Raw genomic sequence first — 15651 nt, 5'->3', positions numbered from 1 at the left:
CAACTGAGTTGCTGCCTGCTTGTGTTAGACAACTAATCTTTACGAGAAGTAGTACTGAATATAATTACAGGGTGATTCAAAAGCAACTGTACACATTTGATGGGTGTAATGTACGCATCAAAACAAGAGTAAAACATTAAATATGATTTTGTCCGAAATTGCTTTATTTCAGGGTTGTGCATTAGAGTAGGGATCACGAATACAACATAAACAACATAAAATTAATTATTCTCAGACAAGACTGAAATGTGTAGTGGCACCGTCGACAAAGCAACATCAGTCGATATGAAACCGAAGACGACACGCAAAAGGCCTGTACTGGCCCATGATGTAATGCCTACCACAAATTACACTACATAACTCGGAACTAAAGCAGTTTCAGACAAAACTTTACGTAACATTTAATCTTATTTTGATCCATACATTACAACACAGAATTTTGTACAGTTACTTTTGAATAACCCTGTGTAGTGAAAATAATTAACACCAGTTATTACTGAAGTACTGACAAGCATGTCTAGTACATAACTATCTAGTAGTGTTTACAAGTTCAGTGCAATAGTAACAGTGTTATCTATATAGTCACGTTCACCGATTTCCTAACTGTGAACTGTTCTGAACAACGAGTTTTAGCAGTTTTAGAAAATTTTGTGTACCGAATTTTTGGAGTCTCTTGAGTTCTTCTTTAGGAAGTCTGTAGCAGTGTCAAGAAGGGCGGTGTACAGGACTTTCACCTGGCAAATTATGATCAAGACTGCCAACAATCATTGCTTATTTACAGTAACAACGCTTTTCAGAGGTTTAAACCTCCATCATCAGATGCTTTACATGTGCTAGTATGATATATCTGAGTGTTGTGTTACGATTTTTGTGTAACTTGCGGCACTGTTTGGAGGAAAAACAAAACACTGTTTTACAACATGGTTTTTTTTTACTAAAAACTAAACGTATATCTAAAGATGAAAATAAACAAGTAAAATAGAATACCACCAGCGGTCACAGGCTCCTTTCTCTATCGTGACACATCACATGTAAACTATTATATTTTTTGAACAAAGATGGTCTGGAAACTACTGGTTAAGAAGGATATACCAAAACAGGAACATTGTTGCGAAGTATATAGAATATATATCATAGCAAAATTATATGGAAACAGTTTTAAAGGATTGTGGAGTTATTTGTTTGAGCTGATGAATATTTCAAGGGTATACAAATCCTTCCTGTCAAGTATACAGTTTGAATTTCATACTCGTTTGTATAATCGGATGACATGTTGCAAACTTCAAGAACAATAACTATGTTGTCCAACGCGGTAAAACGGTACATAAATCACAACTGTGCTGGGATTCAGAGGTAGGGATAAAAGGATGGAGGCAAAGAGAGAGAGAGAGAGAAATTCAGATGCAGTGTGGAAGGGGTGATTGGAGGAGAGAAACTTATGTGGAGGAGGGGGTTCTTAAGATTATATCTGTTACGTGTAATGACTAAATGAAAGTTGGAATGATTTAGTTCTTTAAAAATATGCAGATAGATATACAGATGATGTACATCTACACTACTGGCCATTAAAGTTGCTACACCAAGAAGAAATGCAGATGATAAACGGTTATTCATTGGACAAATATATTATACTAGAACTGACATGTGATTACATTTTCACACAATTTGGGTGCATACATCCTGAGAAATCAGTACTCAGAACAACCACATATGGCCGTAATAACGGCCTTCATACGTCTGGGCATTGAGTCAAACAGAACTTGGATGGCGTGTACAGGTACAGCTGTCCATGCAGCTTCAACACGATAGCACAGTTCAGCAAGAGTAGTGACTGGCGTATTCTGACGAGCCAGTTGCTCGGCCAACATTGACCAGACGTTTTCAATTGGTAAGAGATCTGGAGAATGTGCTGGCCAGGGCAGCAGTCGAACATTTCCTGTATCCAGAAAGGCCCGTACAGGACCTGCAACTTGCGGTGGTGCATTATCGTGCTAAAATGTAGGGTTTCGCAGGGATCGAATGAAGGGTAGAGCCATGGGTCGTAACACATCTGAAATGTAACGTCCACTGTTCAAAGTGCCGTCAATGCGAACAAGAGGTGACCGAGACGTGTAACCAATGGCATCCCATACCATCATACCGGGTGATCGCCAGAATGGCGATGACAAATACACGCCCCATAGCATCCCATAGCATCACGCCAGGTGATACGTCAGTATGCCGATGACGAATACACGCTTCCAATGTGTGTTCACCGCGAGGTCGCCAAACACGGATGCGACCATCATGATGCTGTAAACAGAACCTGGATTCATCGGAAAAAATGACGTTTTGCCATTCGTGCACCCAGGTTCGTCGTTGAGTACACCATCGCTGGCGTCCCTGTCTGTGATGGAGTGTCAAGGGTAACCGCAGCCATGGTCTCCGAGCTGATAGCCCATGCTGCTGCAAACGTCATCGAACTGTTCGTGCAAATGGTTGTTGTCTTGCAAACGACCCCATCTGTTGACTTAGGGATCGAGACCTGGCTGCACGATCCGTTACAGCCATGCGGATAAGATACCTGTCATCTCGACTGCTAGTGATACGTGGCCTTTGGGATCCATAACGGCGTTCCGTATTACCCTCCTGAACCCACCGATTCCATATTCTGCTAACAGTCATTGGATCTCGACCAATGCGAGCACCAATGTCGCGATACGATAAACCGCAATCGTGATAGGCAAGAATCCGACCGTTATCAAAGTCGGAAACGTGATGGTACGCATTTCTCCTCCTTACATGACGCATCACAACAACGTTTCACCAGGCAACGCCGGTCAACTGCTGTTTGTGTATGAGAAATCGGTTGGAAACTTTCCTCATGTCGGCACGTTGTAGGCGTCGCTACCGGCGCCAATCTTGTGTGAATTCTCTGAAATGCTAATCATTTGCATCTTCTTCCTGTCTGTTAAATTTCGCGTCTGTAGCACGTCATCTTCGTGGTGTAGCAATTTTAATGGCCAGTAGTGTAGTTTCAAGCTGAGAGGGGCTACATGCTGTTCGTGTGATTGTATATTTGTAAATAAGGCCAATTCTTTGTACATTTGGGAATGTCATGGTAATATGACTAATGGTGGATGACATCGGAAGTTCACTGAGGCTTTTTGCAGATGATGCTGTGGTGTATCGAGAGGTTGCAACAATGGAAAATTGTATTGAAATGCAGGAGGATCTGCAGCTAATTGACGCATGGTGCACGGAATGGCAATTGAATCTCGATGTAGACAAGTGTAGTGTGATGCGAATACATAGAAAGATAGGTCCCTTATCATTTAGCTACAAAATAGCAGGTCAGCAACTGGAAGCAGTTAATTCCATAAATTATCTGGGAGTACGCATTAGGAGTGATTTAAAATGGAATGATCATATAAAGTTGATCGTCGGTAAAGCAGATGCGAGACTGAGATTCATTGGAAGAATCCTAAGGAAATGCAGTCCGACAACAAAGGAAGTAGGTTACAGTACGCTTGTTCGCCCACTGCTTGAATACTGCTCAGCAGTGTTGGATCCGCACCAGATAGGGTTGATAGAAGAGATAGAGAAGATCCAACGGAGAGAAGCGCACTTCGTTACAGGATCATTTAGTAATCGCGAAAGCGTTACGGAGATGATAGATAAACTCCAGTGGAAGACTCTGCAGGAGAGACGCTCAGTAGCTCGGTACGGGCTTTTGTTTAAGTTCTGAGAACATACCTTCACCGAAGAGTCAAGCAGTATATTGCTCCCTCCTACGTATATCTCGCGAAGAGACCATGAGGATAAAATCAGAGAGATTAGAGCCCACACAGAAGCATACCGACAATCCTTCTTTCCATGTACAATACGAGACTGGAATAGAAGAGAGAACCGATAGAGTTACTCAGGGTACCCTCCGCCACACACCGTCAGGTGGCTTGCGGAGTATGGATGTAGATGTAGATGTAGATTTATGAAAAATACGAGGGTGTGGGTGTTTTGTGTGTGTGTGTGTGTGTGTGTGTGTGTGTGTGCGCGCGCATTGAAAATGTAGCAATGTACGCTGTTGTTGAAAACAGAGATGATACCGTTGTAAATGTTGTCATTTTTGTCAATTTAGATGGATTCAGGTTGTTTTCTTTGGTGTTTATATATTTGGAGTGTTTCAACGATGTCTTGTTTTCTTCCATTACGTTGGATGTATAGGATGGTAAAAGTCGTGTTGTCCACATGATATTTATTTTTCATGTAAGTGGGTGGCTATTGCTGATCTGTGGTGCTTTTTGGTTCTTAGTACACCTCAGCAATAGCCACCCACCTGCATGAAACAAATTACCATGTCATCAACACAACTGTCACCATATTACAAATCAAACGTAAAGGCAAAGAATTTGACATTCTTGAAACACTTCAAATATACAAACACTTCACTTCAAATATACAGACACCAAAGAAAACAAACTGAATGGATCTTTAATGTTTTCAACATTATCTTCCATTATTAAATTTACAATGGACACATATGCACGCACACACACGGCACATACACACATACCTTCATATTTTGCATAATAATCAGTTATGTTACCATGACATTCCCAAATGAACAATGGAATGGCCTCATTTACAAATATACGATCACACAAACGGCTTGTGGCCCCTGACATCTTAAAATTATATGTACATCAATTAATAGCATAAACTGTACATCTACCTGCACGTTTTTAAAGCACTTGTCAATGTATTATTCAACGCTTTACTTAGTCATTACATCCAATAGATATAATCTTAAGCACCCAATGCTTCAGGTAAGTTTCTCTCGTCCAGTCGCTCCTTGTAACTGTATCTGAATCTTTCTCTTTCTCTCTCTCTCTCTCTCACTCTCATTCTCACTCTTACTCTCTCTCCGCCTCCATCCTTTCACCGCTATCTCTGAATCCCAGCCATAACTTTGATTTATATACCATTTTACCTCTATTTACAACATAGTTATTGTACTTATGGTTTCTACCATGTCACCCGATTATACAACCGAGTGTGAAATTCAAACTATGTAAACTTGACGGAAAAGGATTTGTACACCCCTTGAAGTATTCATTAACTCAAACAAAGAACTCCACAATCCTTTAAACCTTTTTCCATATAATGTTGCTATGATATATATTTTTCATACTTCATGATAATATTTCTGTTTTGTTATATGTTCTTTGCATCTAGTAATTTTTGGGCATCATATTTGTTTACATAATATGACAGTTTACATGTGATGTGTTAAGATAAAGGAGCATATTATCACCGGACATATCAAATTTTACTGGTTTGTTTTGACCTTTAGATATACCATGTCCTAAAAAAAATTTTGTTTCTCGACTACACAGTGTCACAAATTATCCCAAAATCAAAATGCAACTCTCACATACGTCGTACTAGCAAGTGTAAATCTACCTGACAATGGAGGTTTAAATCTTAGAAATGAGTTGTGGATGTAAGTAAACAGGGACTGTTATCAGTACACTTGTTTCATTCGATATCAGTTACAGTCCGCTAAAGCCTAAACTAAAATGTTCGCGTTAAAAGTGATAAACACTGTTACACAGCGTTGTCTGACTTGATGGGCGTATCAAAAAATATCTTGAGCTACATGCATTGCATGAGATTTTAACTGTTCTATCAGAGTATATACTACAAATCTATGATTTTCAACAGTACATAGTCTACTTTTTATGGCCTTCATGCTTCACCCGTCAACTGTTATTTTACTTCCTTACCTTCGTCTGTTTCGTGATCATCAATTCTGATGGTAAATTTTTCGAATCTCATTTCTGCTACTTTTCATTACTTTCATCTTTTTTCGATTTACTCTCAGTCCATATTCTGCACTCGTCAGAATGATCGCTCCATTCAACAGGACCAGTAATTTTATTTCAATTTCTCAGAGGGTAGCAATATAGCCAGCGAATTTTGTCTGTGATTTTCTTTAAACCTGAATTTTTATCCCCCTCCTGAACATTTCTTTTCTTTCCATCATTGCTTCTCCACTGCACAGATTGAACAATATGAGCGAAAGACTGCATACCTTTCTCTTTCTAAAAAGAGCTCTTCATTCTTTGTCTTCCATTCTTATAATTTTCTCGTAGTTCTTGTACTTATTATATAGTACCAGTATTTCATACTATTCTTAGAATTTCGAACATCTCACAAGATTTTACATTGTCGAACGCTTCTTGTAAGTCGACAAATTTTATAAACCTATTTTGATTTTTCTTAAGTCTTGTTACCATTCTTAAGTGTAACTTCAGAATTGCCTCTCTGGTGCTCTTACCTTTCAGAAAGTCACACTTATTCTCAATTAACTTTTCCATTAATTTGTTTGTGTATATAGCCACACATAATTATGGACCCGAGAGGCAATGTCGTTCACTGTGTTTAGCAGAGGAGAGGCCTTTGTCTTGTTTATGGGAATGCCCTGCCAGTCCACTGGAGTGATTTGAGACGTTCTTAAAAGTTATTTAATATGTTTTTGGTTGTGGGCTTGTTGTTCACGGTGTGTTTTGTCTTTCTGAATACCCCGTGTATTGGTTTCCTGGTTGGCGCATCCTCGACGAGTGAGGGTTTAAACTGCCACACATAGCGTTTGATTCATGCCTTGAAAATGGTGTATTCATTTGCCGAAATATCGGCGTCTGTCGAGGGCGTTACCCAGCTGCATTCCCATAAGTTACTCCGACATTCGGTACCCGGCTGAAGCTCATCAAATAATGCAGGTCTGTTGGACGTGAGCAAAGCTGCCTGGAACAACTCTGATCAACAGCCATTGCCTACTGTCCGCAGCGCGGCAGCAGCAACAGCAGCAAAGTTTATATCGTTTGCGGTGAGTACAGTGTACTGAACTGGAGCATCGCTGGAACGCAATTCTGTAACTGTGCAATATGCTCACACAGACAATTTTATTCAGCGGCTGCCGATCTCAGTTTCCTCTGTACGGAATATTAACTGGCGGAGGAGAACGTACTGTTGCATGATGTAATTAAAAGTGGGTACTAGCAGGCGCTTTAGTTTTACCACTCCCTGCGGATCGTTACTCATCTTCATAGAGAGTGCAATTACACTACACACTTTTTGCTCCTGAGTGTCCATACTTCTTAAAGGCAACCTGCTTTATCCAGATATGTTGCTTACGGAAAACTAGTTTCTGTACCAACATGCCAGAGGTTTCACGAAATTTCATTCTCATACCCTGCTGATTTTAGGGAGACTGTCGTGTCTGAAATATCCAATGAAGTATTTCTGTTTTTCGTTCTTGCGTCCTCGGTAAAGTAAAAAAAAGACGCATTCTTCGTGATCGCTAGCTCCAGCGGTGATATTCGAAAACTGGCAGCAATGCATAACTGGAAATCACTTGTCGTCCAACCCAGTCTGCCCTCCTCTTTTATTTTCTTGCTCTAGCTCCAGTGTATAACCCCATACTGCTGCACTGTACCCCTCAAAACAGGTTAATGGCTACTGGTGTATTACCATGTTCATAGTTTACTGCCCAATCTTAATTCCTCTTCTGTTTGTTAGGTGAAGTTCTTGTTTCGTCTAGGAAGGACCAGATACCTCGATATGATATACTTCATAAAATTGAAAACCATAATTTTAAATTCTTGTTAGTGTCTGCCAATAGTATGTAAGTCCTAGTTACGAGGAGTGCTAAATAAGTAAGACAACAGTTTTCTTCTTGGCTAATTTCGGTTGAAAAAGTGCGGAATTTGTAGTGGGACATTGTGGAATATTCCCGCTTCAGCGCCCATAGTTCCATGAAGACCCAATAGATGGCGACTCTATATGTATCCTTCAAAATGGGAGAGAGCTCCCATTGAGTTTCGTTTCGCGGAAAACCAAAGCGTCGCAGATATTCATAAGGGCTTGCAGAATGCCTACGGACAACTGGCAGTGAACAGAAGCACGGCGAGTCTTTTGACGAGGCGTCTGTCGTTACAGCAACAAAGTCAGGCGAGCCTCTACGCTCTTCCGCGTGCCGACCGTCCGTAAAAAGCTGTGATTCCTGCAACGTTGGAACCTGCAGACGCTCTCATTCGAGGTGATTGACGGATTACAATCAAACAACTTGCTGCGCTACTGGACGCCTCTTTTGACAGTGCTGTTACATTCGTCCATCAGTTGGGGTTCTCAAAGATAGCTATGTCATCAAAAGTATCCTAACACCTGGCGGAAAATGACTTACAAGATCGTCGCAGCCTCCATCGGTAATACTGGAATTCAGTATGGTGTTGACCCACCCTTAGTCTTGACGACAGCTTCCACTCTCGCAGCCATACGTTCAGTCATGTGCTGGAAGGGTTCTTGAGGAATGCCAGCCCATTCTTCACGGAGTGCTGCACTGAGGAGAGGTATCGATGTCAGTCCGTGAGGCATGCCATGAAGTCGGCGTTCCAAAATATCCCAGAGGTGTTCTATAGGATTCAGGTCAGGACTATGTGCAGGCCAGTCCATTACAGGGATGTTATTGCCGTGTAACCATTCCGCCATTGGCCGTGCATTATGAACAGGTGCTCGTTCGTATTGAAAGATGTAATCGTCATCCCCGAATTACTCTTCAACAGTGGGAAGCAAGAAGGTGCTTCAAACATCAATGGAGGCCTGTGCTATGATAGTGCCACGCAAAATAATTAGTGGTGGAAGCCCCCTCCATGAAAAACGCGACTACACCATAACATCACCGCCTCCGAACGTTACTGTTGGCACTAATCACGCTGGCAGATGAGGTTCAACGGGCACTCGCCATACCCACACTCTACCGTCGGATCGCCAAATTGTGTGTCGTGATTCGTCACTCCACACAACGTTTTTGCACTGTTCAATCGTCCAATATTTACTGTCCTTATGCTAAGTGAGGCGTCGTTTGGCATTTACCAGCCTGCTGTGGGGAATATGAGGAGCCGCTCGATCATGAAATCCAAGTTTTCTCACATTCTACCTAACTGTCAGAGTACTTGCAGTGGATCGTATGCAGTTTGGAATTCCTGTGTGATGGTCTAGATAGATGTCTGTCTATTACACATTACGATCCTCTTCAACTGTCGCCGGCTGGAGTGGCCGAGCGGTTCTAGGAGTTTCATTCAGTCTGGAACCGCGTGACCGCTACGGTCGCAGGTTCGAATCATGCCTCGGGCATGGATATGTGTGATGTCCTTAGGTTAGTTAGTTTTAAGTAGTTCTAAGTTCTAGGGGACTGATGACCTCAGATGTTAAGTCCCATAGTGCTCAATGCCATTTGAACCATTTTTTTTTTTCTTCAACTGTCGGCGGTCTCTGTCAGTCAACAGACGATGTCGGCCTGAACACTTTCGCGCTGTTCGTGTCCCTTCACGTTTCCACTTCACTATCACATCGTAAACAGAGGACGTACGGATGTTTAGAAGTGTGGAAATCTCGCCTGTAGACGTATGACACAAGTGACACCCAATCGCCTGACCACGTTCGAAGTCCTTCAGTTCCGCGGAGCGCCCCATTCTGAGGTCGCCGATATGGAGTACCTGGCAATAGGTGGCAGCACAAAGCATCTAATTTGATAATCGTATGGTTTTTGACGTGTCCGGGTACAAAGTTCATGTGTCCCTCTGGGTCCCTCGCCGGCCAGCAGAAGACAATAAAGAGAAAAGAGGGGCCGTCTGTGCGGAATAGCTTGCACCTTATAAGGCTAATCGTGACAGTTTTTCTCGAGCATCATTACTTCGAAGTGGAAACAAATCGGCATTCCATGGAGTGGCCTTGTATCACCTCGCCTCCGAAGAAAAATTTACAAGTCGCACTCTTAGCCGGTCAGCTCACAAAACTTCATTGGACTTTTTTTTCCTAATCCCACCATAGTCTGAATAACGCACCTTCCCACTTCCATATGTTTGGTACAATGAAGGATGCACACCGCGGGGAAGCAGTACGTGGATGAGGGGGATGTTATTGATGCACCAAGGTGATGGCCCTGACATCGACCAGCATGGTACTATGCTGGCATACAGAGCCTTCCAGTAAGGTGGCCTAAGTTCATCGCACTGAACAGAGATTATGTTGAAAAAATAGGATTCTGTAGCCAAAATAATAGGGAATAACACGGTGTATTCGAAGCATGAATAAAACCAACCTGCTTTCAGTAAAAATGTGTTGCATAGCTTATTGAACGCCCTTTTAAATTTCTTTCGAGGGTAACGAGGAAATTTTGCATTGCAATAGGTTTCCTATGGCTCTTGAAATACTATAAACTTCAGATGTTTATGAAGCAGTGCGTATCATAAGAGTAAGCTATCAAATAAATCATTACTCTTACTATGAACTATGATGCTCGTAGAGGAAGGTGTCTCTACGGTATCGCACGTGCGACCACAACGAAGAGGTATTTGTGGAGAAGCCAGACTAACCTATGGTTCCTGAAGAGAGCCAGCACCTTTTCAGTAGCTGCAAGGGCAATTTTCTGGATGACTGACTAATCTAGCCTTATAACATCACCCAACACGGCCTTGCTATGCCAGTACTGCGAACGGCTGAACGCAAGATAAACTACAACCGTTATTTTTCCCAAGGGCCTGCAGCTCCATTGTATGGTAAAATGGTGATGGCATTCTCTCGAATAAAATAGTCTTCCATTCGGATCTCCAAGCAGGGACTACTCAGGACGATGTCATCATTACGAAAAACAAAACTGGTATTCTATGGGTGAGAGCTTGGAATGTTGGATCTCTCAGTCGGGTTGGTAGGACAGAGAATTTATAAAGGGAAGTGAGCTCGTTGAAGATAGATTTATTGGGAATTAAGTGTGGTGGCAGGAAGAACAAGACTTCTGATCAGGTGAGCAGAGAGTTATGAATACAAAATCAAGTGGAATTAAGGTAGGGTACGTCTAGTGAAGAATAAGAAAATAGGAATACATCAATGCTGTTTCTGACATTTTAACCCAGAATGATGACTTTGAGATCTGCATAATATAGTGACTTTACCGCGCCAAAGAAAAGTATTAATGACGCAGTTACTGATAAAATATGTCTGATATCTGGTTATGGCGAAAACGTAGCATTGCTATAACTTTTAAGCAAGCACCAGAAAATATTTTCTGAAATATGTGCTGTGAGGAGTACTATGCTTTCGGTTTGAAGTAAAAGAGCATATACCATTCAGACGATACCTCCTCGTTATTCCGAGGTAACATGGGGAGCCGTAAGTAATAGCAATCAACATTTATTTAGATTATCAAATGTGTGAATGCTGTTATAATGTACCGTACTGTAAAATTATATTGATATTTCAATAATGTTGCGTGGCAACGGCTCCGAATGTTGATTTTTTCCATGTATAGATTATGAAAAAAAAAACATGGGGTAGGATGTGTTCACAGCACAGCACTGCTAGGTCGACTGAGCACTTAATGGTGCGGCGCAGAGGCTAACAACGTCACGCATCGATTCAGACGGCGAGCCGACAGCCACCGTCGTGCGGTCAAGGGCGTAGAAGCGGCCGCCAGAGTTGACAACTGATATGCGTCAGAGTGACGTAAGATTTCATGTTCCGTTAGCCAACAAACTAAGCGACGTTCGTTTTATTCTTTTGTAAGGAAATGAACAGTGCGTGGTTTTTATTAACGATATTTTGTTTATAATATGTTTGTCTGCATGGCTATCTTCTGCAGCAGATGGTAAAATCAATTATTACCGATTGTGCCGTATTAAGTTTACTATAATTAAAGAGAACTTTATACCAGGGACATTTCGCTTTTATGTACAAGTCTTCTTTTGTGGTCATTCTGTAAATATGGATACATATGTTTGTATATTTTCTATCTTATTAGATTTGCGCTCTACTAAAACTACGGTTCGGGATTGGGAGCCGACGACTTCTCTTTGTGTTTTGTTTGTTTGTTTTGCACAGGATTAGAGCTGCACATCGCTTAGTTTTAGTCCATTGTGTATTTTATGGCCTTTCAAAATATAAATCGCGTTTTTTAAATAATAAAAGTTAGCTGGTCGCGTAACTTCTGCGCTTTTGTGTAACCAAAGTAATTACTTTTGATGCAAGCACAGTTAATATGCAAAAACACAAATAATCTTTACAATTACCGTTATTATTTTATACTCGAGAGAAAGTTCATCATGATCAAAGGCAAGAGTTTTCTGTTGTTACTGAATAGTGCGAAAACCGATTATAGGTAATAGAAAGAAGTCTTATATAAGTGCGACAAAGCATTGACTCAATGTTTGATTTATTTTTCTTTTACGGTTTTTTATTTTACTCTCTTTGTTGAGGATACTGCGTTTTCCAGAGCTACACGATGGATCTTTTTTCCCCTACAGAATCCCTCTGTTTAACGTTACAAAGCCGGCCACTGTGGCCGAGCAGTTCTAGGCGCTTCAGTCTGGAACCGTGCTGCTGCTACGGTCGCAGGTTCGAATCCTGCCTCGGGCACGAATGCGTGTGATGTCCTTAGGGTTAAGTAGTTCTAAGTCTAGGGGACTGTTGACCTCAGGTGTTAAGTCCCGTAGTTACAAATCAACAACTTTTGAATAAAACTTGAATTAAACACTGACCCTTTCAGTTTTGCTACAAATACAAAGTAATAGACAGAAGGATAGATACGCAGAAGAAAAACGTTCTGTAGGTTACGCGACCGTTTATATGTATTCTCACTCAGTTTCTAGACGGATCGTCGCTTCCAGGCACTGGTCACATACGCAACCAAAGAAATCAAAGTGAGGTAACGCCCACCAGGTATGCAACACACCTAACTTATAGTAGCAAGATTCGGATCTTAACTGACCAAAGCTACTAGGAAAATTACCGTAGTCTACTCTCATTTGCTATAGTCTACGGTAGTACACCCGTGGATATTTCGATTATCAAATACGCCGGGAGAAACTCAAGAATCACATATGTTTTAAATTTTTTCATATTGGAGGAAAGATTTGAGTAATGCATCAGAGCGGTTCTTTATATTAGCAGTGAGTCACTTGAATATATGGCCACTAGTAAGATATGTAATTCCTGTTTATATTTATGTCGTGCACCATCTATTTATTTGTTTCAAGCATTTACTTTTTTCTTGGGACCATCATATTCTTAGTTCTCCAGTTCACACATACATCAATTGATGAAACGTCCTCAGTAAAATTAGTAATATAAAATATGTCCCCTATTCTGTAGTAAACAACATAATAATTCAAAAATTAGTCTGTAATTACTTTTCAAAACTTTTAACGTCGATTGAATCGGACATTATCACATTATCAGCTATTAGTTCTTAAATTAATGAAAAGTAAACAACATAAGACAGAAAGCTGTACGGGAACATCTGGCCGAACGGGATAGAGGTGCACAAAGGGGTGACGGTGTTTACCGCCTTGTATTTGCTGCGATCTCTCGGATATTGTTGGAAATAATTCGAGAGATCGAGGGGAAGTATTTAACAACGTACTGACGACGTTACGTACTGTGCTCTTGCTTATCCTTCGTCGATGCGTTTCTGCTATATGTTTCTGTAATATTCAGATCTTTAATACATCACATGTAAGTAAACATAAGTTTGTTACAGTTAAAATAAGTCATTATTATTGTCTTGATTGTACTCTCAACATCGTTTTGACGTAGTTTAAACATTAAATATGATTCATGGTTGTCAGCGAATGTTACTCGATCTGATAGTGTGGTCTTGTGGCAGAATGGAGTAGGACTGAACTGGTTACTGCCCTGTGTTAAATATTTCTTTATTTTAGAGATGTTCATGAAAGATTTTGATTTCTCTACAGAGTGATTCAAATCTACATAAGGAAAGCTAAGAAGCAAAATGGGTCTATTATATCCATGTAAGTGGCTGAAGAAACTGTAATAACTTGAAGAATGAGTTATAAGAAATCAGCAACTCATAGCAGCATCCCTTAAACTACGTTAGAGCATCATGTGAAGAAAAATCGAGAATACAAAATTTAGTGTTAAAAAACCAACGGCTCATTTCAGATGTGTCTTTTCTGTACAACAAGAGGCAGAACTAGTCACACATTCGACTAAAATGGAAGCTCGGCTATTTGGCCTAACAATTAATGAACTCTGAGAACTAGGCTATGAACGGAATAATCGCAAAAATTTGCCTCATCATTTGGCAACGATGAAAAGCAGGAGTCGAGCGGATAAGTTTTCAGGTGGCACCAAACACTGGGTTTACGGAAGTCAGCGACTACTCTAGCCGTTAGAGGTAGGAGGATTAATAAACCAGCACTTGAAGAATTTTTTGACTTGCTTAGTAGAAATACAAATATCAGGGGATAAAATTATAGGTGTGATGAGACGGGAATATCAGCAAATCCTAAGGACCACACAAGAATATTTGCTCTGAAAGGACATACGCAAGTGGGAACTCTCACTTCTGCTGAAATAGGTGATGCTTTGACAGTGGAGATTTGCTTTTCCGTATCTGCTGTGTACGTCCCCCCAGCGTTAATTTTCCCAAGAAAACGGATGAGGCAGGAATTTCAGAGTGGAGCTGGTGCAATATCAAAGGTTCACGAAACGGGCTGGATAACTGGAAAGCTCTTTCTAGAAGTGTTCAAACACTACATATCATTCACAGGGGAGAATAAACAAAATCCAGTTCTTTCAATTCTAAATGGACATTAGACTCTCACAAAAAGTTTGGAACTAATCGATCTAGCAAGCGATAACGAGGTTATACTTCTGTTTCTGCCAGCACACGCTTCTCATAGTCTACAGTCATTGGATGTAGCCTACATAAAACCACTCAGCAAGTATTAGGAGAATGAATTGGTAAATGGCTGAGTTCAAATCCTGGGAAAGTGATTCACACTGTTTCAAACTGCGCCATTGCTTGGCAATGCACATTTGCAGTGCTCAACGATGTTACATGCTGTTAGTGACTTTCGAAAATCTATAATTTGGCCTGTTGACAAAAATGTTTCTAGACCTGAAGATTTTCTACCATCAGAAAACCCATATTGAGGTGTTAACTCCGAAGAAATCAATATTGTGATCGCTTCTCAGTTTTGGTTATTGATAACTTGATACCAGTGTCTGAGTTTAATGTGTACAGCACCGAAGATGATCACTATGTGATCGAAAATCGATTCTGCTGTCAATAAAACATCAATATTACGACCGACGTTGACCTTCCTCTTAATTTAACATATACGGCCGTTGTGCGCACAGCACTCCATGGAGTCGCCAATTATGATGCTTAGTGTCATGAAGCGGTCTCCTAGGCAATTCCACCAAGCCTTGTTTCATTGAATGTTATCTCTTCGGTGATTTCTTCAATTTTCTTTGCAAAGTACTGTCGTTGGATATCCCCAGAATTTAATGTTGAGATAGAAATCGAGCCACAGTGAAAAAATGTGCGATACGACGACAATATCTGTTCTCACTGAACCATATTAGAGATCATGTATACGAGCAGAATGGCGGTGGAGGGCGTATTAATACCGGGTGGTTATAATTAAAGTTCAGCTCCTCAGAGGGGTCCAGGGTGGACTGCTGTTATCATATGGCAGTGAAACTTGGTAAATATTATAATGCGTTAACGCAGAACCGGCTTTCACTGGAAAAAAAAGAAAAAAAATAGTTCCAATTTTGGTCACCAGGTGCAAATCTGGCGCAGTGAAT

This window comes from Schistocerca gregaria, chromosome 3, assembly GCF_023897955.1.
Source record: "Schistocerca gregaria isolate iqSchGreg1 chromosome 3, iqSchGreg1.2, whole genome shotgun sequence".
In the NCBI taxonomy this organism is placed as follows: domain Eukaryota; kingdom Metazoa; phylum Arthropoda; class Insecta; order Orthoptera; family Acrididae; genus Schistocerca; species Schistocerca gregaria.
Note: the sequence above shows the minus strand (reverse complement) of the source record.